The 7,490-nt window shown below is 35.3% G+C and overlaps 1 pseudogene; it reads right to left on the reverse strand.

Annotated features, from left to right (window-relative positions):
- Positions 1-201: 201 nt before the first annotated feature.
- On the reverse strand, positions 202-1,243 carry LOC110192050 (glyceraldehyde-3-phosphate dehydrogenase pseudogene; annotated as a pseudogene).
- Between the last annotated feature and the right edge of the window lie 6,247 nt (positions 1,244-7,490).

The following is a 7,490-nucleotide window of genomic DNA, read 5'->3' on the forward strand; positions in this document are numbered from 1 at the left end:
TTTGTTGCACTGAATGTGGTGACTTTATTGATGGTATACAATATAGAACTCTAGGCTTCTCCACCTACTGCATGAGTGCTTTGGGGCAAGGATGTGAATGGGACATAGGATCCCTAGTATAAGAATATAGATTAGGAATGTGGGCTCCCCAGTGGTGGAACTCCTTTTTTGGCTGTGGATGAAGATTTATGGCTTTCAGCTTTACTCCTTGGAGGCCATGTAGACCCTGAGGTCTACAACACGGTTCCTGTAACCAAAGTCATTGTCATAACAGAAAATGAGCTTGACAAATTCATCATGGAGGACAATACTAGTGCTAGCATGAAAGATAGAAGAGTGGGTGTCTCTGTTAAAGTCACATGACACAGCCTGGTCATCTGTGTAGCCCAAGATGCCCCTCAAGGGTCCTTCTAATACTTGCTGCACCACTTTGTTGGTATCATATTTGGCAGGTTTCTCCAGGTGGCAGGTCAGATCCTCAACAGACACATTGGCAGTAGGAACACAGAAGGCCATGCCTGTGAGCTTCTCATTCAGCTTAGGTATGACCTTGCTTACAGCCTTAGTAGCACCAGTGAAGCAGGGATGATGTTTTGGGTGGCATCATATCCATCATGCCATAGCTTACCAAAAGGGCCATCTACACCAGAGGGTGCTGTCCAACTCCAGAGAAAGGTCTTCTGGGTGGCAGTAATGACATGTACTATAGTCATGAGTCCTTCCATAAGGCAAAATTTCTCATGAATGACCTTAGCCAAGGGGGCCAAGCAGTTGGTAGTGCAGGAAGCATTACTGACAATCTTAAGGGAATTATTATATTTCTCATGGTTCACTCCCATCATGAACATTGGGGTATCAGCAGAAGGGGCAGAGATTATGACCCAATGGCTCCACCCTTCAAGTTAGCCCCAGCCTTTTCAGTTGTGGCAAATACTCCAATGGACTCTATAACATACTCAGCTCCAGAATCTCCCCATTTAATATTGGTGGGATCCCACTCCTGGAAGATGGTAATGGCTTTTCCATTGGTCACCATCTTTTCATTCTCAACCTTGACAGTATCCTTGAACTTGCCATGGGTGGAATCATATTGAAACATATCAACCATGTAGTTGAGGCCAATGAGGGGGTAACTGATAGTCATGATATCTACTCCACCTGAAGTGAATGCAGCCCTGGTCACCAGGTGCCCAATACGGCCAAATCTGTTGACTCTGACTTTCACCATCTTGTTTCAGGGATGAGGATGAAGCAGCAGATCTTGGCACCGAGCTTGGGTGAAGACCTGACCCATGAATATCTTTTGACCAAGCAATATCATTACTAGGTCTGTACAAAAAGAGATAAAAAAGGACCTATGTTTACAAAACTATTTGTAGTAACTCTTTTAACAGTGTCAAAGAATTGGACATTGAGAGGATGAACATCAATTGCCAAATGGCTGAACAAGCTGTTGTGTACAATTGTTATGGAATGCTATGATGTTTTAAGAAATGATGAGCAGGATGCTCTCAGAAAAAAAAACAAAACAAAACATGAAAAGACTTACATGAATTGATGCAGAGTGAAATGAGCAGAACTAGAAGAATATCATACACAGTAACTACAATATTGTATTATTATCTACTTTGAATAACTTAGCTATTTTTAGCAAGACAATAATCCAAGATAACTTTGTCAGAATCATGAGGAAAGGTGCTGTCCAACTGCAGAGAAAGAACTAGTAAAGCCTGAATGCAGATCAAAAATACTTTTTCTTTCTTTATTTTAAAAAATACTGCTTTCTTTCGCACAATGACTTACATGGAAACATGTTTTGCATGATTACACATGTATTAAATACATGTCAAATTGTCTTCTCAATGAGGAGGGAGGGGAATGAGAGAATTTGGAACTCAAAATTTGGAAAAAAATGTTAAAATTGTTTTTACATGTAATTGGAAAAAAATAATAAATAACGAAAAAATTAATTTCCTTTTAAACATAATATATATGTAATACAATTAGTTTAATGTAGCAGACAGTTGTCTATCTATACTATAGTTCAAGCCACTGGACCAATATATTAAAGATCAATAAATTTTGAGATGTCGTTATTTTAAGGGTTCCATATTTGATATGTTCAAAAAGTTGCTATAAAAAAACAAAAAAAGTTTTCTATTGCATTTCTCATTAATATGTATATAACTTTCTTTAATATTATTTTCCCATTATGCATAAGTTCCTAAGAGAGTGTTGTTTGTTGTTGTTTGTGTTTTGTTTAGAAGAGGAGGCAGGACATAATAGGATGATATCTTGACTCACATGTGAGTTGGATTTAAGTGAGGCAGAGTTGCACAAAGTCATAACCGTCTCTTCTCTTCCTAAGTCATTGAAGGTCAGTGACAAGACAAAAGTTAAGACAACTAACAATGGCCCAGGATGCACTGGATGACTTTGACATCTTTTATGTCTGACCAAGCTCTAAGTACTCCACAGAACCTGTTTTACCTACCTTAGTGGCAGTTGGAACAAACTGTTTTAATCTACCCATTCTACCAGGGAATATTTTCACATGCTTGGTGTAGACACCCCTCTAACTCACTGATAGGTTTGAGACCCATTGGTTAACCTCAATGTGGTTTAGCTTATTGGTGAAGATGGTTTACCAGAGTGTGCCTGTTGTGCATGCTACAGCTTCTTTAAGCCACAGGTTTGAGTTGGGTAGTAGGTAGACACAAAAGTAGGATGAGAAGCCCTGAGAAGGGCTCAGCAATCCCTCACACCAGAGTTGCTAGTCCTCCTTGTACACTCCACACAGTCCTCCTAAGGAAGTAATAAAACTATAGTTACATTTAAAAAAAAATCCTTCAGTTCCTTTTTACATGGGTATGCTTCTTGCCCCCTTTCTCAGGTTTGTCTTTACTGCCATAACTATGGAGAATCATGAAGGATGAAAGCAAATTGAAGCCTTAATCTTGAATTCTTTATACAGAGAGATTTGTGAGGATGCCAGTGTATGACAAAAAATAGGTGACAGTTTCATGAAGCAAATTAACTGGGGACCAAATTTAGCCTTCTACACTCAGTTCATTTGCACCTCAGCTTGGACTTGAGCCATTAGCACAGCAGGAGAAAAGCAATGGTTGTGCACCAGGCCACCAACACTTCCATGCATAAGATTTTGCAGAATGACAGAAATAATGAATGTAATTAAAACAGCATGTAGCCAAGAAAAAATAATTAGTATACAACTTGGATGGCTCTGGGAGGCCCATGACATGGGGGCGAAAAGCAAACAAAAAGAAGTAGTTTAATGTCATCCTATACTAGCTTAGTTCCCAATGCAGGAATGAATTTGCCATCTTTCCTGATAAATCTAATGTTGATGTTTACTGTTTCTAGATTTTAACATTTAGGCTTTGCAATTTTGATAGCAATATTATCATGTTTGATTCTTATTACTTTACAATTTCTTTTAAAATATTTCTATTGTTCTTAGAAAAACACTTGGTTCCTAACTGAACCATAATTTGCCAGAGAAATAATATACATGGCCTACTGGAGATCTTTAAGTAATTCATGTTAATAGATCCTTGAAACCTGGCTGAATTTGTAATTTCATCAATGCGGATATTCATTCTAATGATGAGGATCTGTAGATCAATTCCTTTTTCATTATTGTCATATATATTATATGTATGCATACACATGTATATACACACACAAATATGTATATATGGAAATATATTTGTATACCCACATACATGTGCATTATATATATATACACACATACATATGCATGTATATGTATGTATACATATATGTATGTATATATATATATATCATAGCTAGCATTTATATTATGATTTATGGCTTGAAAAATATTTTACAACTATTATCTCTTTTTATCCTCACAATAACACTGACAGATTATCCTCCTAGTCCTAATTAAGTTCCTAAAAGATTTATTCCCAAGAGGGTATTTCCATTTATTCCTGTCCCTGCTAGGCAACTCTACTTCATAGACATTGTTGTCTAAAGAAGGTATAAATCAGGTAAAGTTAAATGTCCAAATATGTAGTAAGTAAATATTTTCTCCTTCTACCAAGAATAGAGAATGATAGCTAAGAGTAGCAAGTGTTTAGACTCCAAATTCAATCACAAAATTTTACAGGGAAGAATTGTGAAACATTATGCACAATACCATCTCATAAAACAGGTTAAGGAAGTAAAGGAAAAAAAAAGTCTGTAGTCAACTTAGCATGAGACTAGCTAAACCAAAACATCATCAAAGCCTCTACTGATAAAACTAAAAAGGAGATAACTAATACATAAGGAGGGAGGGAAGGTAAAGGGAGGAAGATTTGTCAGTGCTCTGTGATGATCCCTTTTCATCATCATTCACAGAGGAACCAACACTTTGGATTCTAGCACTTCAGTTCTTGGTAAACATCTGGTGAATCAAAAAATCATTTAAGAAGATTAACTTGGTAAAAGCAATTGAACCAGACCAACTATTCATAGAACAGATCTGTCTTCAAGAGTTAATATTTTGAAAGAATTGAAGGATCAATTTTAATCACAAAGAGAGAAAAGTAGAAATTTTAAAACAGTATTAACAATTATAATTGCTATACAATATATTAATAATTAATATTAATATTAACAAAAACATTTCTAGAATATAAGTGATTACTTTCACTAAGACAGAGTCTAAGGGATAACCACCTTTAGTGGAGATGACCTGGACCATGATCCAATAGAAGAGACTGAAAAGGAGTGTTCATACAGGTAGGAAGTGAAACAATGTAGAGTAGTGCCATGGAAACTTAGAAAGAAGAGGGTATCCAGGAGAAAAGGCTGATCGACAGTGTCAAAGGGGTCAAGAAGTATGAGGAATAGAACAAAATGGCCATTACATTTGGCAATTAAGAGATCATTAGTAATTTTGGATAAAGTAGTTTTAGCTGAATGGCTTGAATCTAGACAATAGAGAATGAAAAAGAAAGGAAGAAGAAAGGAAGTAGAGATATATTATAGACGGCCTTCCTAAAAGATAGCAACAAAAAGAAGAGATTAGACAATATCTACTAGGAATGGACAAATTAAATTAAATAAGTGGTTTTTAATGTTCTGTTTTTGAGGGTGAAGCATGCATGGGCATGTGTGTAGGCAATAGGGAAGCTATCAGGGGACAGTCTACTAGAAGATGAGATGGAAGATGATTAGGTGTATGCGGAGCTGTTTGCCTTGAAACGGAGAAGATCCATTTCTTCATGTGAGACAGCTGTGAAGGAGGAGACAGAAGCAGAAAACAATTGGGTACCTGAGATGAGGGGGAGGGAAAAAGGAAAAGCTATTGGCTCAGAAGAGAGTAAGGGCAGGCTTCCAGAGAGTATATTTAATGTATTTAATCTGTGACTAATGGCTTATAAGTAAGGAAGTTTGACAATCATCTTGGGGTTGTTAATGACAGGCATTAAGCTCCTTGAAGGCAGAGATCACTTTGTTTATAACTTCACATCTTCTTTATGGTCTATCAAAATCTTCTCTATATAGTACAGCAGGCTGCTAATAAATGTGAGCAAAATTGAATTGAAAATAACGTGATTCAACTTGATTAATTGTAACTCAAGATCCTAACCATTCCATCTTTGACTTTCCTTTTTCTTTCTTTTATCCTGGCCTCAGATTCTTACTGGCTGTATGATCCTAGATAAGTCTCTTAATTTCTGTTTGTCTCAGTTCCTTTATGAGTAAAATTGCCTTGGTAGCAGAATTTTCCTCTCAAAGCTATTGTAATAATCAAATGAAATAATATTTCTAAATTGCTTAGCACAGTGCCTGCAAACTCTAGAAATGCTTATTTTTTTTTCTGAATTCTGTGAGATCATCATTTCTTATAGAACAACAGTATTTCTTCATATTTGTATACCACAATGTGTTCAGCCATTCCCCAACTGATGGGAATCCCCTCAGTTTCAAATTATTTGCCACCACAAAAAGAGCTGCTATAGCTATTTTTACATGTGTGGTTCCTTTCCCCCTTTTTATGACTTCTTAGGAATATAGCCCTAGTAGTGGTATTACTAAATCAAAGGGTATGCAAAGTTTTATAGACCTTTTTGTGAGTTCCAAATTACTTTACAGAATGGTTGGATCAATTCACAGATCCATGAGTAATGCATTACTGTCCCATTTTCCCACATCCCCTCCAACATTTATCATTTTCCTTTTCTGTTGTATTAGCCAACCTGATAGGTGTGAGGTGGTACCTTGGAGTTGTTTTAATTTGCATTTCACTGATCAACAGTCACATTACTTAACAAAAATCTACAAATATGAATAAAACTTATTTATATTATATATTTTAGACTATAAATAATTGAAAACAATGCCCAAACACAGTCAAATGTTTTTAATATATTTTATTAATTCATTTTTAGTCTTCAACAATCACTTCCACACACTATTGAGTTTTAAATTTTCTCCCCCTCCTTCCTCAAGACAGTGAACAATCTGATATAGGCTATACATATACATTTCTATTAAACATATTTTCACATTGCTCACTTTGTGTTTTGTAATTGTTTTCATATAGTTCCTGGGTTTGTTTTGATAGGTAGACTCCTAAATATTCTATAATGTCTACAATAACTTTAAAAGTAATTTCCCTTTCTCTATCTTGCTGTTGGGTTTTGTTGGTAACATATAGAAATGTGGGTTTATTTTATAGCCTTCAACTTTGCTAAAGTTATTTATTATTTCAAGTAGTTTTTACTTGATTCTCTAGGATTCTCTAAATATATCATCATATAGTCAGCAAAGAGTGGTCACTTTGTTTCTTCTTTGCTTATTCTAATACCTTCAATTTCTTTTTCTTCTCTTATTGCTAAGACTAACATTTCCAGTACCATATTGAACAACAGTGGTGATAATGGAGATCCTTGTTTCACCCCTGATCTTACTGGAAATGCTTCTACCTTATTTCCATTATATATGATGCTTGCTAAAGGTTTTAGGTAGATGCTACTTTTCATTTTAAGGCAGACTCCATTTATTCCTATGTTCTCTATTGTTTTTAATAGGAATAGGTGTTGTATTTTGTTGAAAGCTTTTTCTGCATCTATTGAGATGGTCATGTGGTTTCTTTTAGTTTTGGTGTTGATATGATCAATTATGCTGATATTTATTGATAATAAATATTGATATTTTGAATCAGCCCTCCATTCCTGGTATAAATCCTCCTGGTCATAGTGTATTATTCTTGTGATAAGTTGCTGTAATCTATCTATTTGCTAATATTTTATTAAAAATTTTTCCATCTCTATTCATTAGGGAAATTGGTCTGTATCTTTCTTTCTCTGTTTTGACTCTTCCTGGTTTATTTGACAGCACCATATTTGTATCATAAAAAGAATTTTGTAAGACTCCTTCTTCATGTATTTTCCAAAATAGTCTATGTAGTATTGGAATTAATTGTTCTTTAAATATTTGATAGAATTCAC

This window comes from Phascolarctos cinereus, unplaced genomic scaffold (assembly GCF_003287225.1).
Source record: "Phascolarctos cinereus isolate Bilbo 61053 unplaced genomic scaffold, phaCin_HiC Scaffold_5;HRSCAF=322, whole genome shotgun sequence".
NCBI lineage: Eukaryota > Metazoa > Chordata > Mammalia > Diprotodontia > Phascolarctidae > Phascolarctos > Phascolarctos cinereus.